General features: G+C 37.0%; 1 protein-coding gene and 1 pseudogene across 1 annotated transcript in view; one reads left to right on the forward strand and one right to left on the reverse strand.

Moving 5' to 3' along the window:
• The window catches only part of CFAP299 (cilia and flagella associated protein 299), a 556975-nt gene that overhangs the window by 415523 nt on the left and 118975 nt on the right, over nt 1–22477 (reverse strand). The window lies entirely within an intron of this gene.
• LOC150019876 (tropomyosin-like) lies at nt 20869–21679 on the forward strand (annotated as a pseudogene).

Below are 22477 nucleotides of genomic sequence, written 5' to 3' on the forward strand. Positions count from 1 at the left end.
CTTTGTTAACTAAAGCACGATATTTTTCAGAGTCAAAGGAAATGTTATGAATTATTATGCTGGGACAACTGACATAATCTGAGACTATCAAAAGTCTCATGAATATGTTCTCCTGAACATCAAGGAATGAAAGAATGTATAACACTCCCATATATTTTTATTTAAATGAAAATTCAACCAAGTTTTAGAATTTGAACTCAGGTTATAATTAGAAATATTCTTGATCTACTAGTTATTTCATGCTTTCAAATAAATTACTTTGAAACTATATTACATGTAACTTATTTTAATCATTATTATTAATTAAGTGGAGAAAGAGAGAAAATGAGAAAAAATTCTAAAAATGGCAAATATTTGACTACATGTAATTGGAGTTAATCTTGTATATGCAAGTACAATGCATTGTTTTCCTCAATATTATTATTACTTAATCACCCAATATATTTTACTAAATTCTTGGTCTTGATTTTTTTTTTTCTGTATAAAGGCTCTAATGTAATTTCTTTGCAACTGGATAATGACAAGTTCATTAACATATTCCATTGAAAATTCACTAAATATACTTATTAGAAGGTTACATTACAACACCTGCTCAAAGTTGTTTACTTATTGAGATATTATAGCCCAATTACCTCTTCCCAAAATAGCTCTTGTTATGAGGTTATATTCTGAGGATTCTTCAAAGGAGCTGTATTTCCTAGGTATCCTAAAGAAGGTCAATGAAACACCACTGGGAGAGGAAAACTGGTTAGAAAGCATTTGGATTGTTCTGGCTTTGCTATCAGACAGAGCTGTGTTAGCATCATTTGTGCATTCTTTTCAGGCTCTCTCCTGACCTCAGGAACAATGTAGCTCCAATTGCTCACATGCGTAATTCAGGAGTGTGGTAAATAGAGGAGTTGTGTTCCACCACGTTTTGGAAACCTGTCTATTCATTATCAATTGCCATTTAAAAATCACCAAAAAAAATCAGACACCTTCCATTGAGCAAGTAAGCCACCTCCCAAAAAGCCAGAATTAAACGGGTCGATTTTTATTTCTTGTATTCCCCATGCATTTATTTAGCACCTACCATGGGAGACACGATGTGTAAACAAAGCTCATAAGGCCTATTCTCATATCTTCCTTCCTCAAAAAAGTATTCAAACACTCAAGATGATTGTAGATAGTGGCTTAGGAAATAAACAGTAATTCTTAGTGAGAGATAGTGACTATAAATAAAAACCAGTAATGTTTCCCTTAGTTTTAAGATTCTTTCCTTTTTCTTTTAATGACACTCATTTTAATAAATATTAGCACCAAGATTGTCACCTTCTCTTTATAGTCAGCTTCACCCCAAGAACGTGCAGAGTCACCTCTTCAATTATTCACACTGGTTAATACAAAGCAAAATGAACAATTCAATTTCACTACTCCAGTGAAAGGGCACAGTTTCTCTTTCCTTCTTTTATTTTTCCTTTTCATCACAAAAAGGGAGCCCCAGTTACTAGTCAGTCACACCTTAGCATGTATTTGTTTATGGGATATGATCCCGTGTGCTGATCACACAGAAAAAGGTTTGGAATTGATGGAAGAGGTAGGAGGGGGCAAGAGGCTAAGAAATTCTTATTTTAACACTGTGATAGGGAAGACACAGGAAAGTGTCTGAAATGTATTATATTTTTAAGAGCAGCTGAAATAAAGGTATACAGTGATGGAAAAGAGATAAAAGCATTGAAAGAGAGAAGGAATGATATAAACATAAATTTAAACAACTTCACTACTTTTCCCAGGCCATGCCAGTGAAGGTGTAATTGAATGACCTAGCTTCTCTCTCTCTCCCTCTACACATAGAGAAAGGCTCAAGAGTAATAGTGGTTCAGGAAGAAACCACATATGGGGATGTGAAGACTCTTCAGATATAGACTTGGTGTGTGGGTATGTGTATACACATACATATACATATGCGTGTATCTATTATATAGGCACATGTGTCTAAAAACATATAAATGTATGTGTATGCATATACCTGTGTATGTGTATCTATATTTGTGTATCGCTACACAAGGCAGGATCCAAAAAACCTTGGAATTTACTTATTAGAAATTGTGTATTTATTCTTACATGTTTAAACTTCAGTCATCTTCCAAGTACTCTCTGTTTGCTGGAATATACCTATTGAGATTTTTTTCCACTGCTCAAAACAGTTTTTGAACTCTTCAATTTTGATGCCTTTTAAATACTCCTGCCATTTTTTGTTTCACCTCTTCCACATCAGCAAAATGTTTCCCTCTAAAACGTTTTTCACCCACAAAACAGGAAGAAGTTATTCAGGGCAAGATTGGGTGAATAAGGAGGGTTGGGGATAGGGGTCATGCTGTTTTTGGTCAAAAACTGCTGAATACTCAGTGTGGTGTGGGCAGGTGCACTTGTAAATCATCCATCATAAAATGGGCAAATGCCTTGAAAGAGTCTTCCAAAACAACTCACTGAAGCAGAACACAGACTCTCACCAAAATGCCAGCTGATACACTGATACAGATGGGTTCCTAGAACACTCACCTAGCGGGGGCAGCCTGTTCCATAAGGTCCTGCTCTCCGGAAGGTAATTTCAGCTATTTTAGGTCCCCCTCGTATCTTGAATACTCATATAAACCCAATGAAGCTGGTACTAACATAATTTGTTTCACAGATGAGGAAACTGAGGCACAGAGAGGATAAATAATTCCTCCAAAGTCAAAGTCACAAAGCCAGCAAATAGATGGCCTGAGATTTGAATCCTTAGAGCTTGGTCTTGGTGTCTGAGCTCCTAACCACTATAATATTCTATAGGTGTGAGTAGTAGGGTTGATGGTAGGGGCGGTAAGAAAGGTACAGATATATACAACCTATTAGCATTTAAGTCTAAAATTTAATTTTCAATTTTGTATGTTATAAGCTATAACTTCAAATGCTCCCTGATTGAATTTAGTAAAATCTGTAATTACTTTGGTGTTTTACTTTATTTAAGCACACAACTTTTAAAATAAATCATGCAGTACAAACCAACCAATTTCGCACTTTATTTTCACTAGTTGGCTTTTGACATGCATTTAAATACTAGAATTGTGTTAGAAAGCAAATTTGGCTTTACTCCTATGCTTTCTACATTATGTATCTTCCATGACAGGAGTCCTGGAGAGCTAAATATTTGTGATTGCATTTAGGTTAGAAAATCTGTTTTGTGCAATAATTTTGAAGCTATATGTTAAAAATTCATAGAATCTGATTCCTGTTTACAATTTTTCAGTCTTCCAAGATATGTCAATGATACAATGAGGTAAATTACGTTTTTACAATTATGCTTATTAATATACTTTCTACCTGATATAAATAGACAGACATAATTATATCTAAAAATAACACAGATTACAAAACATTTTAAATTCCACATTTTAAAATACTGCAATAATAATGAAGAAAATGGATATAAAAAGGCAAAGAATTCTTAAACTTTTAAGAATACTAATCACTCCAAAGTAGAAATCAAAACAGGAAGATGTTTTTCTTGAATCCTGCACAGAGTTTACTACTAGATTACCCAATTTAAAAAATAGCATTTACTGAGTGGTTGCTACCTACTAGGCATTGTTTTAAGTATAATAATTCACCTAATCCCTTTAACAACCCTATCAGATAACTAGACTTCTTAAGCTTCATAGGCAGTTCCTTTACTATATAAAATTATTAATAAATTGCTCTAGTTGTCCTATTAGGCAGCTCACAGATAATGTTAACTTATTCACTAAAAGCCCTGAGGACTGTGACATCATCTGAATTCAAAATGTGTGGCTGTATGGAGTACACCATTGAGAGCTGTTTTCCATGTTCTATAGACGGAGCTCTATAAGCATGTTGCTCCATCAGTTGTTCCGAAAGGTCGGTGCAACGTTTTTTTGCAGGACACAACTCTTCTTAGCATAGCATGTTGTATCACCTTCTCCCACCTTCTCCAACCTGGTGGGTACCTAGATAATCAATCAGGGTGGTGGCTGAAGGGTACAGATGTAGCTCTGATCTATTCCACATATATTGTGTTAAATGTGTGCCTACCATCACTACCAAGTAGAAATGACCTTTTCAACATTTTCCTCTTTCTTGGTGCAATCCTCATTTTAATCTGATTTCATACATATAAAAGTATTATGAGTTGAAGCTGAAGAATTTAATTTGTCCCAGTTGGTAAAAACACTAAAAGGGAGAATCTTTTTTATTAAAAAAAAAACAAAACCATAAAATTTGATCAAACTTAAGTTTAAAAACTTAAGAATTTTTAAAAATCAACTTTTAGGCCTCTATGAATCTCTCACGATTTTGTATGAAATCTTAGTCTTAGTGATCTCTATAAAGATCCCAAGAGAAATAAGTTTTAAGGCAATTCCCAAGTTAATATAACTTTAAAGAAAATATGACCTGTTATTTTATGCTTGGTTTGACTATAGTTATTAAACATACCAATACAATACATAAAGACTCTCTTTAGTCAGTCCTTAGGTCATGTGATGGGCCTGGGATCAACAGCTTTATGAAGGCCACAATATGGTTTGTTTGAAGATTCTAGTCATTAATAACATTCAAGGAAAATAATCACACCCGGGACTTCCGGCCAAGATGGAGGCTTAGACGGACACGCTAAGTCTCCCTCTACAACTAGAGAGGAATACAACTACTTCAAAACAAAGGATAACTAGAAACTTCAGAAAATAAAACTACACGGAAGCCCAACATATGAAGTTATAAACCAGCGGTGCCATTTGGGCAGGTAAGAGTTAAAGAGGGCAGCGCTGTTTGCGGTTGCACCTGAGACAGCGGCGGGACGGCGAAAAAGCCCGGAGGCAGTCAAGCCCCTGGCAGTGCGCGACCCCAGCGCTGGGGAGAGCGGCCACCGCATCGCCTTGAACAGTGAGGTCCAGGGGGGCAGGAGGACGGATCCCGGTCTCCTAGCTGAATAACTGTGTGAATCCATCTTGGACCCCTGCCCCCAAAGAAAGAAAGCACCACAGGGCTGCGAAATAGGTCGCAGACAGGCGCCGGTCGCTGACTTGTGACGCCAAACGGCGCCGGTCGCTGGGTCATTACGAGTACACAGGCACTGCCCCCGACAGCCGGCCCAAGAAAACAAAACGCATCTGTCAAAATGTGGCAGACAACTATAGAAATACCGGTGACACAGCTCACCAGGCAGCAGATAGAGAACCTGACAGATGAACAGATAAGAAACCTGTCAGAGGCTCAGTTCTGGGCCATTGTTATCAGGTGGCTTACAGAATTCACAAAAGAGCAGGAAAAAGATATGAAAGAAGCAAAAAACTTTCATAACGAAAGGAACAAAACCGCATACGAGACAGATGGTGAGGAAAAAAAATCCAGAGTTCATTTCAACAAACTGGAATATGGAGAAGGAACAAGCAGTCAACCAATGCAGCGAGAGGAAATGGGAAGCAACAATGAGAGGATCAGAAACCTCTGGGACAGCTATAAAAGGCCCAACATAAGAATCATTGGTTTGCCAGAGAATGAGGAAGATGAACTAGAACTTGAAAAATTGAGTGAAAATATAATAAAGGAGAACTTCCCAGACTTGGGGAAGGGAATAGACTTGCAGGTCCAGGAAGCAAGGAGAGTTCCCAAGAGACTGGACCCAGGGAGAACCACTCCAAGACACATTATAATCAAAATGTCAAGAATTAAAGATAAAGAGAGAATCTTAAAAGCAGCAAGAGAGAAGAAAAGAATTATGTACAAAGGGGTCCCAATTAGACTGTCAGCTGACTTCTCAAGGGGAACCCTACAGGCAAGAAGGGACTGGCAAGAAATATTCAAAGTAATGAAAATCCAAAACCTACAACCACGAATACTCTATCCAGCGAAATTGTCATTCAGAATAGAAGGACAGAGAAAGTGTTTCCAGGACAAAATAAAACTGAAAGAGTTCATTAGATCCAAACCACTGTTATATGAGATGTTAAAGGGACTGGTTTAAAAAACAGAAGCTAAGGAGATGAAACAAAGGCAAACTAAACAGGCAACGAGAGTGGAAAAGGAACTGTGGGTACGGGAAGCATATTGGGGGGAGGTCAACAGGGAGGGGGAGTGGGGAGAGGGAGGGAGATGATATAGGAATTGGGGATCATGGTAGGAGGGAATGGAATAGACGGAGAGAGGTTGGGAGGAACTGTATGCACAACTAATGGACATAATCTAAAAGGGGGGGACAACTGGAGGGAGGGGGGCCACCGGGTGGAGGGGAGCAGAGGGAAGGGAAATTGGCACAAATGTAATATTTTAATCAATAAAACACATTAAATCTGAAAAAAAAATAGTATGCATGTAAAAAAAAAAAAAAAGAAAATAATCACACCCTCAGTACTGTCTAATGACCAAATCTATTATCAATTCCATCACCAATACATTTATTGTTAGTAGCTATTGACAAACAAAATATAGCTATTAAAATATCAGTCATATTTTTAGTAAGAACATAAACAAGTAATTTGGGATACTTCAATATATTAGTTACACTGAACCATGATTTTATTTCCTCATAAGAAAGGTTAGCCAGATTAAGATATATAATCATTTTATGTGTTCAGCAAGTTTTATTTACAAATTAGCATTGACCATAGCTACAAAATACTCAAATATAAATTATTAGATGCTATCGGCATCTCCTGTATATTATGTCAATAGTAACCATCACCAACATCAGTATAATGCTTCCTATGTGTTCTCAGTTCTAATTTTTTCATATCTATTAACTTAGTTCATCCACAAAGTAGGCAGTCATTTTTACTATAGGTAAGGACAGGCACAAAGAGTTTAATTAGATTTCCCAAGGTAATTGTGAAGAATACACAGAGTACTTTGAATGGAGTGGGAGCAGTCATCCCAGAGTACTGCCTCGCACATCTTACTCCTCAAGCCTTTGAAATGTATAAATTGAAAAATAACCTCTGTACTGGACCTAACACAGCCTTGTATATCAAATAACTGCTTGCAAAGCTAACAGGAAAGCAGACCTGACTACTGGACTGAAAATTGAAGACACTATTTAATATGAGCATCACTATGTTATTTACTTGCACCTATAGAAATTCCTTCTTCAGTTTAACACCCATAGAAATTCCTTCCATCTCTTCATGTAATCATTTCATTTCCCTTTCTCATAAATACCCCTTGCTTTCCTCTCCTAATCAGAACACTATTTGGGTTTCTGCCTGAATCAGTGCTTCCAAAATAGCTGTTAATTGGATGTCTAATAAACTCCTGTTGCCTCTCACTTTAGCCTTGTATTTTTAGGTTAACATAATATACAGATAAGTGGAATTGCGACTTGGACTCAGAGAATCCTGAGGATCCATGACATTAACTACCACATTGTATTCCTTCTCCAATAAATAGGTACATTAATAATTAGGCCTAATTATTCTACATCAAACTAAAATTATCTGTACAGCAAAAGAAACCATCAACAAAATGAAAAAGAAAACCCACTGTATAAGAAAACATATTTGCCAGTGGTATATCTGATAAGGGGTTAATTTCCAAAATATATAAAAAACTTAAATAACTCCATATCAGTAAGAAAAACGATCCAATTAAAAAATAAAGTGATTGTCTCTGTCAGGCAGAGACTGAGTATATTCCATTGGAAAAACAACATGAAGAGAATGATGACCTGAACAAGAGAAGATTCAGTGGAGAAGTGGGGATAAAGGAAGCTTGATTAGTGTGTGTTCCAGAAGGCATCGCAGCGTTATGACAGGAAAGGCCATGGTATGGGTTTCTACTCATAGCATCCTGCATTAAGACTCTAACACAGAGCATTGCTAATAAACTACTTTCATTGCTAGCAAACTAGAGTCAATTCCAAGATAAAATGAAAATTCTCATTGTCACAGAAGTAGCTACAAAATGTCTCATGCATTTTTAAAAGAGTGAAATGTCACATGTAAGTATCTTTTATTGATAATTTAGTAAAGGGAGACATTATTAATAACCATGTGTTTAAGATGATAGAAAGCAAAAAGTTTCTAATATATGAAATGGAAAAATTAAATAAAACTCACTAGTTCAGAAACTAAGAAAACATAAAACAGATCTTGAATACTACATGGTGCTGATCAATAAATTTGAAAATATTTTTTAGGCAAAAAATAATAAGAGGAAGAGACTTGGATGCAGAAAGTTTAACTCTCTCAAGTAGTTTTACTCTAAAGAGGAAGAGAGAAATGAGATGATATCTAGAGTGAAATATGAACTCAAGACAGGGATTTATAAAATGAGAAAAATTACAGCATAGTATTTTCCCACTAATGTGAATGACATAACAGTGAGAAAAAAGTTTATGTTGAAAGTAAAGGGTTGTGGGAGCAATATCCTTCAGTTGGCAAAATGGGATGGGATCTAGTATATTAGTGGAATGATTAGCTTTTAATTGAAGCACTATCAGTTCATAAAAATAGAAGGTAAGTCAAAGTACAGTATATGGATATAGATGTTGATGGGTAAGTGGCTGCAGTGATAGTAGCTTTTATAATTTGTTTTGTATCTATTTTCTCAGTAAGAGTGAGGATAGTAGGGGTAGGGTGGGGGTGTTTTGAATAGATGGACAGTATAAAAAATGTCATCTAGGAGAGTAAGGGAGGAAATGGGTTAGGTAAATGTAATAGGATTGCCTGGAAGCACTAACAAGACACCTGGTTTAGTGATCATGGATTTAGAGTGAATTTTAACATAGCATGCATTGTTTTCCAACACGTTCAGCTCTATAGATACAACCACATATTAAGCAGCAAATTGTGTCTAAGTCTGGGTGAATATGAAAGCCTGAGAAAGGAGCAAAGGAGTAAGTGGTTGAGTCTACCAATGAGTGGTTATAGCGATGAGGCGTGGAATTTGAGTGGATAACTGGCAATTGAAACACAGGTTAAAATGTAAGAAAATGAGTAGACAGTGACAAGCCATAAAATAAGGGAAGTGGAGCTCCTGGTGAGTTTGAAAAATCCTTGGAATTGGTATCCTTGTAAAAGTGAACTGAAAAAATACATTGTAGTTGGAGAGTGGTCTCCTTGAAACTGAGATTAAAAGTAGGCTGAAGTTTCTAACAGTGAAAAGGTCTAGATTTTAGCATTGAGATTGAGGGACAGAGGTAGAGTGGAAGATGACACAATTTGAAGAGAAAAAGCCAAGGACATAATATGATACACTGGGGTACTGAGAGATATTGAAATCACCTAGAAATGTTTTATAGGAGCTAATATAAACCACAGTCTTCTGCCTACAAGACCTGGCTATCAAAGTGTAGATAATGTTCAGGTGCAGTCTGTTGAATTAACAGGTAAAATCAAATTTTATTATAGAAGAAAGCTTGAAATTTAATGATAATCAACATCATCCTTAGTCTTATTCTCTACTTCTAGTTTCTTGTTCTCTTTTTCCTTTCTTCCTTCCTTCCATCCCCCCACCCCCACCCCCACCTCTCTCTTGCTCAGTGTTGTCCTTCCAATTAGGTAGTCAATTGAATTGATTAGATTTGAAAAGATAAAGATACGCTGAAGACAAAACTTACTTGAGAGCAGGACAGAGGCATTACAAGATTTATACAACTAAGTTTTTATTGCAAAAGTTTTTTCCTTATTTTAATATACTGGACATAAGCAAATCAAAACAAAAAATAATTCTTATATGGTATCATCCATTCCACATAATTGGTTGTAGTAAAGAAAAATTATCTTTCTGCCATATGATAGAAAAATAATTGTGATATACAAAATCATATCAAAGAATAGTATCATTACACACTCCTTTTCTGTGAAGCAATTTCTTGCATGGATGGTCAATCTATTTGGATTTTAATAAGAAAAAGACATAAGTGTGACAAATTTCAGAATATAAGTAAATGAGTGAGATTAAAATCGAATTCACGCTAACTTTTCTGTGGAAAAATAACACCTTTCTCAGTACAATCTAAATACAGGGTTGTTTATTTTTCTTTTAATTTTGTTCTTTTTTCCCCTCAGATGTAGTAGACATGACATAATTTTTAAGGTCTCAATTATGTATTATTCTTGTATACCAACTGAGACCAGTTTTAAAAATGTATCTAACTAGTATAATTAAAGTTATTTTGGTCTAATTATAGTGTATACTATGAAGTCAAAACTGTTATTTTAAAGTGTCATCTGTTTTTACACAGAAGTCAGTTGCATCTGATTTATTTTGAATCAAGAAAATACAATATAAATCCCCGATAAGTGAAGCTTCTGGAGCCTAAGAGTTCATCATAAAAGTTCCTGAGGTTTGACGTTTGGCACCCATAATGTGAGTCTGTTGTGAAAATACCACCCAGGGCCTTGCGGAGAAGAACAGAAGTGTGAGCACCCAGACCAGGTAGGAAGCCAATGTGGTGGCTAAATGAGAGCCATGGCAGTGAAAATGGGCAGATGTCAATGATTTAAGTTCTCTTTTTAAAGTGGAATCAACATGATTTGGTGATGAATGAGATTTCAATTAAAAGTGAATCTTCCAAGCCTGGCTGCTGTGGCTCAATGGATTGAACGTCGGCCTGCGAGCCAAGTGTCACTGGTTTGATTCCCAGTCAGGGCACATGACTAGGTTGCACGTCAGGTCCCCAGTCAGGGGCTCATGAGAGGCAACCACACAGTGATGTTTCTCTCTCTCTCTTTCTCCTTTCCCCTCTCTCTAAAAACAAACAAATAAATAAATTGTTTTTTTAAAAAAAGTCAATCTTCCAAAAGAAGACTTATAAAAGATCCAAGAAAGCAATGCTTCATAAAGCTAGTATTATAAAAATTAATGCAACATTTTGAATGCACTACTTGAAAAATTGCCTCAATTCTTTTTATACGATACATTTCCTAAGATCGCCTAAATACACTAATACTATTTTCAAATAAGTATAATCATGACCACCTTAATAGCAGATAGAGTATGAAGATCATGTAATGCCTCAAGAATGCTGCTCCCATCACACTGCCCAAGGCTTGTTTCTCTGGAATTTCACTATTAGCAATGCCTTCTGAATCTGTGGCAATATGATGAGCTGAGCTGATATAGACAGCTTCTTTCCCAACAACCCACAGCAAGTACATATATGTTTACTGTAAACATGAAGAAATAAACCTCCATGAAAGAATGTAAGCAGATATAAAATGCCAAAGAATCAAAATCTCTATAGCAGGAAATAATAGAATATGATATTGGTTTAAAATTATTAAGGGATAAATTTCATTTAACTTGAAGTAATTCAGTTCTCACCTGAATTTCAAATAATCTTAAAAAGTATATCTTTACTATCTAAAATGGAAAATATTGTTAGATAGACTTTAGTTCATAGAATGGGATTAATCATCATGGGCTATGCATGACCAGTTTTTCTTCTTTTATTTGTATTATACTGAACCTTCAGGAACTAAACAAACAATTCTAGAACCAGAAATTGATAATTATTCACACCTGTCTATTATTTTCTTGTCCCATTGCCTTTAATATGTTTATCAGGTAATTGAGAATTGAAGTTTATGAGACAGATAAAAAATAGCCAGTTGAGATTGGAAACAGAAGAACTTTGGGGATTAATGCAGGAGAAGTAGGAGAAAAAAAGACAAATTTTATCTACCTCACAATTTAGTCAAGGGCTTCCTAGATATTTTATATCAACACATCAGTCAATATATTGACAATTATTCAAATAATAGAGACATTAAAGTTTGTTCTCCAATTCTTTTCCTGGAATATCATAAATAGAAAGCAACACAAAGATGATAATAAACACTTCATTCAAAGCATTTCTTAGAAATAGTAAATTATACTTCCATTTAGCTAGTCTAGCTTCAATGAGATTTCTCTTCTAGTAAGTCCTATCTTAACTATAGTATTATCTTGCACATACACAACTCCTACTGATTCTAATAATAACCATATGAGTATAAAAAAGTAAGATTTTTCAGTTCCAGGAATCTTGTTATATAGGTATGTGTTTCAAATAATCTCACCTAGATTTACTATAACTGGCTGGTGTTAAAATGTACCTATCTACTATAATTCACTTTTGCAAATTCATGGATGGTAGTGTCTTACATTTAGAGTCTGATGTGATTATCATTTTTGTCACTTTCCTCTAAATGTCCTCACACATTAGGTCAAGAAAAAAACATAAAATAAGTACATTCAAACTTACTTACAGGCAGACCTTTTTTAAAGAACACAATGTATGATCCATAGGATTTTCTTTTGAGATAATAAAAATATTCTTTCTTCATATATATATTATATAACTTAATTTTTGAGATAAAGTATCATTCAAGATTTCACATTAAAAGCGAGACTATTTTCAGTTCAAATATTTATATAAATGCATTACATTTATATACATTCATTACTCATATACATTTATATATCTATATGTGCTTATACTTTTTTAGGCAGCCTTCTTGTATTGCTTAGTGTCCAACTATCTTGGCTGGAAAAAATGAGAGGATGGTTGAACTGTTTTTGTTCTCATTCATAATGATATTCACATTTTATAAAATGACTTTCATTTTTAAATTTTTCACAGTAATAGTCATTTTTGAATTGCTACTTCTAACAATTTTATCTTATCATTCATAGCCTCTGTCAAAACAAATACAGCTGCACATGACAGAAAGTGATGAAAGCTTATGTCACTCTTCTGTAATAACAGGATACTATTTCATAAATCAATAAGCACCTACACAAGTAAATTAATGGAGGAAAAACATTGAAAATGTACCAAGTTAGTTCCTCTACTCAGGAAAGAGCTAGATTAAATTTTGATCACTACATATATACCTTAGTAGTAAAGTTCAATATTTCTAAAGGAGTATGAAAAAAATAAGTTGCAAATCCTAAGTGCCTAATCTATTACTGCTCTAGAAAACATCGTGTAAAAGTTAAGATGCATTTCCTACATATATACATATATATGTGCATATATGTGCTTTCTACATCATATATATCTAACATACATACAAGGTCTGTCCAGAAGGTACTCAGCCATATAATATGAAAAATAGAAGCATTTACTGAAGAACATACAAGATACAAGAAACATTGTACACAGGACAATGATGCCTCAATCCCCTTCAAAGTAGGCACCCATGGTTCATCTCCAGTTATGACTTCTTGAGAAAATCTGGATCATTGGTAGGAGTTTGAATCAAGTTATTAGCAACTGCAGCACAATGTTCCTTCTGCTCTGGAATGAATTTTGCCACAGCACATTTCATGCCAAGATTCTGCATCAAAATCCCGAACACAGTACTTTTTGGAATCCCCAGATCAGCTTCTGGTTCTTGCACTATCAGTCTCCGATCTTCGAATTTTTGTTGATCACACTCCATACACATTCAACATTCTCAGATGTTCTGCTTATTGCAGGCCTTCCAAAACATGGATGACTTTCAACAGGTTCTCGACTATCTTTGAAGCATTTGTGCCACACTTTTTTTGTGCTGCACTCATTGTGTCATCGCAGAAAGCCTTCTGAATCATCCAAATAGTTTCCACAGAGGAAAGTTCAAGCTTAATGCAAAATTGGATGCAAATTCATTGCTTTACTCGCTCAATAATTATGAATGTGATGACCACAGAGTACACATGCTCACTCAAAGATGTCCACTGCCCCCACTGACTGATACAGTGAAGTCATTATTGCTCATGCATATGCATTGCAGTCCACTCTCCTTGGCTGCCAGGTTACTTGGATGTCACACAAACAGTTCTTATGATATTAACAATGGCTGAACTTTTTCAGACAGACCTCATATATATACATGATATCTATCGTATCGTATCGGCAGCCGTCCGTCTCGAGAGACGATGGTGTAGCTTCTTAAGAGTCTATCTGCACCGCCGAGAATGGCTGTGCAGTCCGACTCGGGAGTGACACGGTATCTGTCTCCTCCCGTGTTGAATCGACATCTTGCGATGACGCTGGAGTGTCCTCTCCAGTGAAGCTGAAGCTACAGAGCCTGGGCAGGGTGATATGGAGGGTCTGCTGTTGCCCATGCAGCAGACACCCCCTCTCTTCACAGCTGAAGGGTCCAAGGGAAAGACGGAGTCAATACAGCTTGGCTTCAGGTGCGCTGCAGGAGTTGCCGGTGTTGACTACAACGTCAAACCGCCTTAGGGACTCCGGCTCCGGATTTTCTGTCGGGGTTTACTCCCTTAGCCTTTCCCCTGAAGAGGTATGCCGCAAGGCAGTGGAGGTTTTTTGGAATCAGAGTTTTCCTTCTCTGATGTGCCCTGACTGGAAGATCGAACCAGCGACACTTAGCTCGCAGGCCGACGCTCAATCCACTGAGCCAAACCAGCCAGGATATCTATATACATAGATAAATAGATAGATACATACATACATACATACATAGACAAATAGAGATATATATTCCTTCTTCACCTTGCTCTTCACTTCTGTTCCTCTTAGACCTTAATAACAACATACTATTCTATTCTCAAAGCCCTCTTGCCTTGACCTTGCCAAACAATGCCATATAACCCCTCATTTCTACTTATCTCATATTCTCCAGAAACTCCAAAAATCTAAAAAATTGAGATCTTAATAAACTAAAACTAAAAGTTTAATGTTTTGCCTCTCTAATAGTACATACATTTTAAAAAGGAAAGTTTCATCCCATTCTTCCAATAGAATTTTAAGAAGAGATGATTTATTCCATTCTTCCACAAGAAAAAGAAATCAATATAATGAAATTTTAAGTAAAATTTAAGTAATTATTTAAGTAAAAATTAAAAGTAAGTTTTTAAAAGTACAAAATTTAAGTAAAAATGCTAGGCAGCTATCTACTTTATATATTTTAAAGGCTTTCCCTGAATTTAACCTCCAGGAAGACTTTTCATATATCTTATGTGATAGTTTCATTTTATTTCAAATTCATCCAAGTCTCTCCTTCTTAACCACACATAACCATCATCAGGCTAATAGAACCAGATAATCATCTTCCTAAGGTATCAATTTATTTCCTTTCCAGGCCATTCCATTTGCTCTCCACATTGCATGTTGATAATTAGTTTTTCTCTAAGTGCAAACTTAGTAACATCCAGTACAAAAAATGTTTGTTTATTACTCTTACAACACAAAGCATACTCTTACTCCACAAAGACCTGCCTCTAGTGCCCCATCTCCTACCAGGATCTCCCTTATCTCTGTGTCCCAGCCACACTGACACCTTTCCTTCATGCTCATCAGATTCTCCCTGCCCTTAAGTTAATACTTCATCATCTATTTCACCTCAGAACAGTTATCACTTCCTCAAAAAGCCAGTCATTACCTCCCGACCAAGTCCTCTCCATGAGGAGCATAAGAAATGCCATATACCACTCCTTCACAGCACCTGACATAGTTTGAATTATACAACTATTTGCATGATTACTTAATATCTTTCTTTAACCACTGTTCTATAAATTCACAAAAGCAAAAACCACATATCTTTGATCAGCAATTCATCCCTAGTTCCTAGCATTATGCCTGCCACAGAGTAGGTACTCCATAAATATTTATTAAGTTAATAAATTATCTGAGGCATGATAGTAAATACCATCTCATCAACTAACTAAAGCCTGAACTTTAATTCTTTGGCATCTCTTTCAACTCAATCTAACATGTATCTATTTTTTTAGTTTATTTTGTGGCCAGCACAAAGGTGAATAAGATAGCTTCTACTCCCAAGGGGCTGTGGCCTGAAAGTGCTGAATGATGTATAATAAAAAAGTGACAACAACTAAGAAACTGACCGCTCAATACAAGGCAGCCACTGTTCCAAGAAATACATACGTATGACCCTTACAACAACCCTATGAGGGAGGCACTATCATTAACTTTTACAGGATCACACAGGTAATAAACGGAGGAATCAGATCCTGACTCCAGGTAGTCTGTGTCCAGAGCTATTGTTCTTAACAGCAATACAACACTGCCTCTTGTGAGAATGGTATGAGCATAATAAAGTCATGTAAGAAGTTCTACAAAATCCCATTAGTTAAGAAACTTGCAGAGAAGTAATAGTATTTCCTTGGGTTCTGAATGAGTAAGATATGGTCTCCAGGAAAAAAAAAATGTGGAAGGAGGAGGACAATCCAGGCAAAGGGAAGAATAGAAAACAAATGACAAAGCCTTAAATGTGCACTTCAATTTAAGGAACGACCAGGTAGGTCAGAGGAAATGCTAGAAACCAGGTGAAAATCAGCTTGAGGCAAGGACAGGAAGGACTCTGAGTCCTTCCTAAGCTAAAAGGTTTTAAATTTATTTTATAGGTGATAAAACAGAACTGAAGGATTTTAATCAGGTATTCCCATTATGAGAATGATGTTTGGAAAATTTTGTTTTGGACAAGATGCAAGAATCTTACTTGTTCTTCTGCCTCTCGATGACATCATTTCCATCACTGCCTTCATATTATGCCTCAACTCTCAGTTCCTCCGGGAAGCCTTCCCTAACCACTTCTCCTGGTGGGTCAGATTAACCCTTTCATTTTTTAAAATCATTCATTTATTCTTACAGCTTCCCTGGAGTTTTATTGTAACACCTATCACAGCTTGGAATTATGTTTGATGGGTGACCCGAGGTCATGAGCTAAGTAAGGGTTTGTATGCATATAAAACTGGCAGTCAACAGTAGATAAAGCCCTATAGACAAAGACACACCAGATGGAGGACAACAAAGCAGAGGTGAAATATCAGTAGAACACCATCATAGATAGTAAGCTTAGGAAGAACAAGCAGATCCAGGAGAAAGAGCCCCCAAAAGGATCCATGGAGGCAAAAGGTAAACTAGGATAGCGTGCAACATGGCAGGCAGGTGGTGAAATAACATCAAGGAGGTGTTTGGTCTCAAGTGACAAATGCTGAACAAAGATTAGGTAAGATGAAGATTTTTTTTTAAAGCAGTGGACTTGGACTTTTCTAAAAGATCTCCAATAAAGTGGTACAAGGAAATCAGATAAATATCTAAGGGTTGAGAAGGAAGAGGACCAAATGCAGAGGACATCTTAAAGATACCCTGTGATAAAGAAAACCATCAGGGATCAATCAGAATTTAGAGTAAACTTGTTGTCTAAAAGAAAATAATCTCAGTTTACCAGTTCCATGTAATTCCTCAGGGTTTCTGTAAAAATTCAGTTTAATATTTCCTACCATGGGCAGGAGGTAGGGGTCTTTCAACGTCCTACAGAAAAATCTTTGACCTCCCATTTTCTGTCATACCCCCTTGAGGAAGTTAACTGCACTGATTTACCACTTCCTCTCCCTTCCTTGTACACTTCACTCCCTAAACTTATGTTTCCCACTAGAGTTTATCAATTGTGCAATTGATTAAATTAGTAGTATAATGAAGAGATTTAGTCAGCATCTCTTATTTGCCTTTTCTATCTAGAAAAGATAAGAACTACCTGAGTAAAGGAAATTTGCAATTTTAACTCACCTCCTAAGTGGATATGTAATGCAAAAATAAAAAATAAAAAATAGTATTTTTCAAACTCCTACACTTCATATGCTTTGTTTTTCACTATCATGTTATAAACAAGAAAATAATGAAAGTAATAAATATTACATAAAAAATAGGGCCATATTTGAACATTGTAGATACTTTTTTCTGTGTGTAGTAATGTTTTTTTTTTCAGATTTAATGTGTTTTATTGATTAAAATATTACATTTGTGCCAATTTCCCTTCCCTCTGCTCCCCTCCACCCGGTGGCCCCCCTCCCTCCAGTTGTCCCCCCCTTTTAGATTATGTCCATTAGTTGTGCATACAGTTCCTCCCAACCTCTCTCCGTCTATTCCATTCCCTCCTACCATGATCCCCAATTCCTATATCATCTCCCTCCCTCTCCCCACTCCCCCTCCCTGTTGACCTCCCCCCAATATGCTTCCCGTACCCACAGTTCCTTTTCCACTCTCGTTGCCTGTTTAGTTTGCCTTTGTTTCATCTCCTTAGCTTCTGTTTTTTAAACCAGTCCCTTTAACATCTCATATAACAGTGGTTTGGATCTAATGAACTCTTTCAGTTTTATTTTGTCCTGGAAACACTTTCTCTGTCCTTCTATTCTGAATGACAATTTCGCTGGATAGAGTATTCGTGGTTGTAGGTTTTGGATTTTCATTACTTTGAATATTTCTTGCCAGTCCCTTCTTGCCTGTAGGGTTCCCCTTGAGAAGTCAGCTGACAGTCTAATTGGGACCCCTTTGTACATAATTCTTTTCTTCTCTCTTGCTGCTTTTAAGATTCTCTCTTTATCTTTAATTCTTGACATTTTGATTATAATGTGTCTTGGAGTGGTTCTCCCTGGGTCCAGTCTCTTGGGAACTCTCCTTGCTTCCTGGACCTGCAAGTCTATTCCCTTCCCCAAGTCTGGGAAGTTCTCCTTTATTATATTTTCACTCAATTTTTCAAGTTCTAGTTCATCTTCCTCATTCTCTGGCAAACCAATGATTCTTATGTTGGGCCTTTTATAGCTGTCCCAGAGGTTTCTGATCCTCTCATTGTTGCTTCCCATTTCCTCTCGCTGCATTGGTTGACTGCTTGTTCCTTCTCCATATTCCAGTTTGTTGAAATGAACTCTGGATTTTTTTTCCTCACTATCTGTCTCGTATGCGGTTTTGTTCCTTTCGTTATGAAAGTTTTTCGCTTCTTTCTTATCTTTTTCCTGCTCTTTTGTGAATTCTGTAAGCCACCTGATAACAATGGCCCAGAACTGAGCCTCTGACAGGTTTCTTATCTGTTCATCTGTCAGGTTCTCTATCTGTTGCCTGGTGAGTTGTGTCACCGGGATTTTTATAGTTGTCTGCTTCATTTCGACAGATGCGTTTTGTTTTCTTGGGCCGGCTGTAGGGGGCAGTGCCTGTGTATGCGTCACAAGTCAGCGACCAGCGCCTGTCTGCGACCTATTTCGCAGCCCTGTGGTGCTTTCTTTCTTTGGGGGCGGGGGTCCAAGGTGGATTCACACAGTTATTCAGCTAGGAGACCGGGATCCGTCCTCCCGCCCCCCTGGGCCTCACTGTTCAAGGCGATGCGGTGGCTGCTCTCCCCAGCGCTGGGGTCGCGCACTGCCAGGGGCCCGACTGCAGCCGGGATTTCTTGCCGCCCCGCCTGATCTCAGGTGCGATCGCAAACAGCGCTGCCCTCTTTAACTCTTACCTGCCCAAATGGCACCGCTGGTTTATAACTTCATATGTTGGGCTTCCGTGTAGTTTTATTTTCTGGAATTTCTAGTTATCCTTTGTTTTGAAGTAGTTGTATTCCTCTCTAGTTGTAGAGGGAGACCTAGCGTGTCCGTCTAAGCCTCCATCTTGGCCGGAAGTCCGATGTTTCTGTGTGTAGTAATGTTGAGACAAGCTCAAACTGTTAAGAAAACTCTATCTTCCTATAGAAATTATATGACTAAATATTTTTAAATTCTTAATTAATTTTAATAAATTAGTTATAATTTATATATATATATCAATACTTATATTTATTTATGTTATATGTAAGTTGAAATTAAGACTGCACAATTTTAATTACAAAAGAAAGCACCTACTGGGAAAAATTGAGTGCAATATTAAGCACAATGTACCGATTCAATTTTTAGTACTTTTGTTCTCATTTAAAGTAATTTAAAATTCAACAAGCAATAACATTTAAATTACAGCTGTTCAAGAGCAGTAATTAGATGAGCTAGACTTAGGAAGGCTCAGGTTATCTTATAAATTTTCAGAAAGTTTGATTGTTAAAGCACTGATCTGTACTTGCTGTGACCAAGTATTTCACAAGATTCAATGGATTTTTTTAAACCCCCAGTTTCAGAACAATCAAGCATAGATATCTGTCATTTTAGTTATCTATCCACATTATATTTAAGTAAATAATATCATCTTCCATTTGGTTATTTCAGTAATTTTGAGAACTTAAAAGATCTAGGAAATCTAATGAGCCACGATAAGCATGCAGACAGCCTGATGGAAGGAAAAAAGGTTTTAAAAAAAGAACTAAAATCATTTCCTGTGGTTAACGTTTTAGAACCTACTCCAGAAAAGTCTACCAATATCGTGGGCTTGTTGGTATCTTATTTATGAGCATCAGAAACAGACGTGCACGGGTGCCATGCTTTGAGTAGGACACACGTGTGAGACAGATGGAACTTGTATTTCTATCAGATGTAATTAAAGACTTATGGAATATACTGCCAAATACTACAAATATTAAACCATTTTAGAATAAATTTACTATTGCTTTGACAGCAGTTTCAACAAAATACCTAGCTATTCCAACAGAGGAGAAGATTGAGTATATTGAACTACTAGAATTATTGCAATTTAAAATGTGATAGTTTGATAGTTTATTTTTATTAAACAGTATTACCTCCACAAATTTATATTTAAGAATTTTATTGTAATGAAATACATCAGGCTCTGTTATGTGAAAAATTAGGAAACAGCTTTTTAAATGAGCTCTCCCAAGGAGATATTAATAAGTCAGAGAGAAAAGAGTCAAAGATTGAACACTGAATGAAACTACTATCCACGCAGGGAAAAAAGGCCACCAGGATACCATTCTCTCATGGTTTCGCACCACGTTCTGGGAATCCTGCCTCAATAATGGCAAATGCTTCAAATAGCACTATTAAATGACAAATGGATGAATTCACTAGAAGTCACTGGTGATACTGGCAAGGGCAGTTTTAGTTAAGGTGGAACTTCAATGGAGACTACACTGAAGACTAAATGAAAGTTTAGATAAGAGTTTCCAGAGGAGCTGCTGCAGCGCCGAGAGGAGGAGGCAGGAACTGAAAGGGAGCAGGAGTTGGACAGGGACCATGGCCAGGATCACTACCACGGAGGCAGTGAAACGCGAGATTCAGATTCTGCAGTAACAGGCCGATGACGCAGAGGAGAGGGCCCAGCGCCTCCAGCTGGAAGTGGAGGGAGAAAGGCGAGTCCCGGAACAGGCGAAGACTGAGGTGGCCTCCTGGAAGCATAGGATCCAGCCGGTTGAAGAGGAGCCGGATCATGCTTAGGAGCGCCTGGCCGCTGCCCTGCAAAAGCTGGAGGAAGCTGAGAAAGCTGCCAATGAGAGCGAGAGAGGTATGAAAGTTATCGAAAACCAAGCTTTAAAAGATGGAGACGGAACTCCAGGAAATCCGACTCAAAAAAGCTAAGCACATAGCAGAAGAGGCAGATAGGAAGTATGGCAGGTAAGCTGGTGATTATTGAGGGAGACTTGGAACGCACAGAGGAACGAGCTGAGCTGGCAGAGTCCCCTTGCTGAGAGATGGATGAGCAGTTCAGACTGATGGACCAGATCCTGAAGTGTCTGAGGGCTGCTGAAGAAAAAGACTCTCAAAAAGAAGACAAAATGAGGAAGAGATAAAGATTCTTACAGATAAACTCAAGGAGGCAGACACCCGTGCTGATTTTGCTGAGATTGGTAGCCAATCTGGAAAAGACAATCGATGACTTGGAAGATAAACTGAAATGCACCAAGAGGACCACCTCTGTACACAAAGGATGCTGGACCAGATTCTGCTTGACCCAAATGAGACGAAAAGCACCCAGTCCTGCCGTGCCCTTCTCCTCACTCTGGCCCTGACTCTGCCTGAGGCCAGCTTACCAGAAGCTGACCTTTAGGCTGAAGGCTGATATTTAACTGGAAGGTTGTTTTCTCCTTTCACTTCCTCCCCCCAGTCCCAGCCCAATGTCTTTTTTAGCCAAACTGTTTCTGCCTCTGCCAGAGATCCTGGTTGGACTAGAGTTGAGCACCTTTGGGAACAAAATTTAAGGGTATTGTGAGCACAATGCAAAGTGTCTTTTAAAGCATGTGATGTACACATGCTCCCACATGACATAACATTGATTGTTCTCAATTAATGTCTCGATTTGATCACTATCAATCTCAGCTGGTCTACCCGACTGTGCAGCATCTTCCAGAGAGAGATCTCCAGCAAAAATCTTCCCAAACCACTTTTGACACCTTTGATCAGTCACAGCATCTTCTCTATACACTGCACCAATCTCTTTTTTTTTTTTGCATTTCAATTGTGTTTTTACCTTTCTTGAAATAATAAAGCATAATATGTTGAAAATATTGCATATTTTCTTCCTTCTAGATATTAAAATGGCTGCACAAAAATTTATCCATTTGATAAGATTTTTTAATGCATGCTAATGATAGCTGTCACAATACAATCTAACAAAATTGAAGTTAAAAACAACTAAACACTACTAGAGCGATCTTACAGAAAAAACTAAATGAGATTTTTGACATATTATTCAGTCTTTTAAAAAAGGATGGGAATCCTGACATTCGCAGCAACATAGATAAACCCAAAGGACATCATGCTAAGTGAAATAAGTCAGACAGAGAAAGACAAATACTGCATGGTATTATTTATATGTGGAATCTTAAAAAAAAAAAGGCAAACTTAC

Source organism: Furipterus horrens, unplaced genomic scaffold (genome assembly GCF_987537825.1).
Source record: "Furipterus horrens unplaced genomic scaffold, mFurHor1.1.pri manual_scaffold_2, whole genome shotgun sequence".
NCBI lineage: Eukaryota > Metazoa > Chordata > Mammalia > Chiroptera > Furipteridae > Furipterus > Furipterus horrens.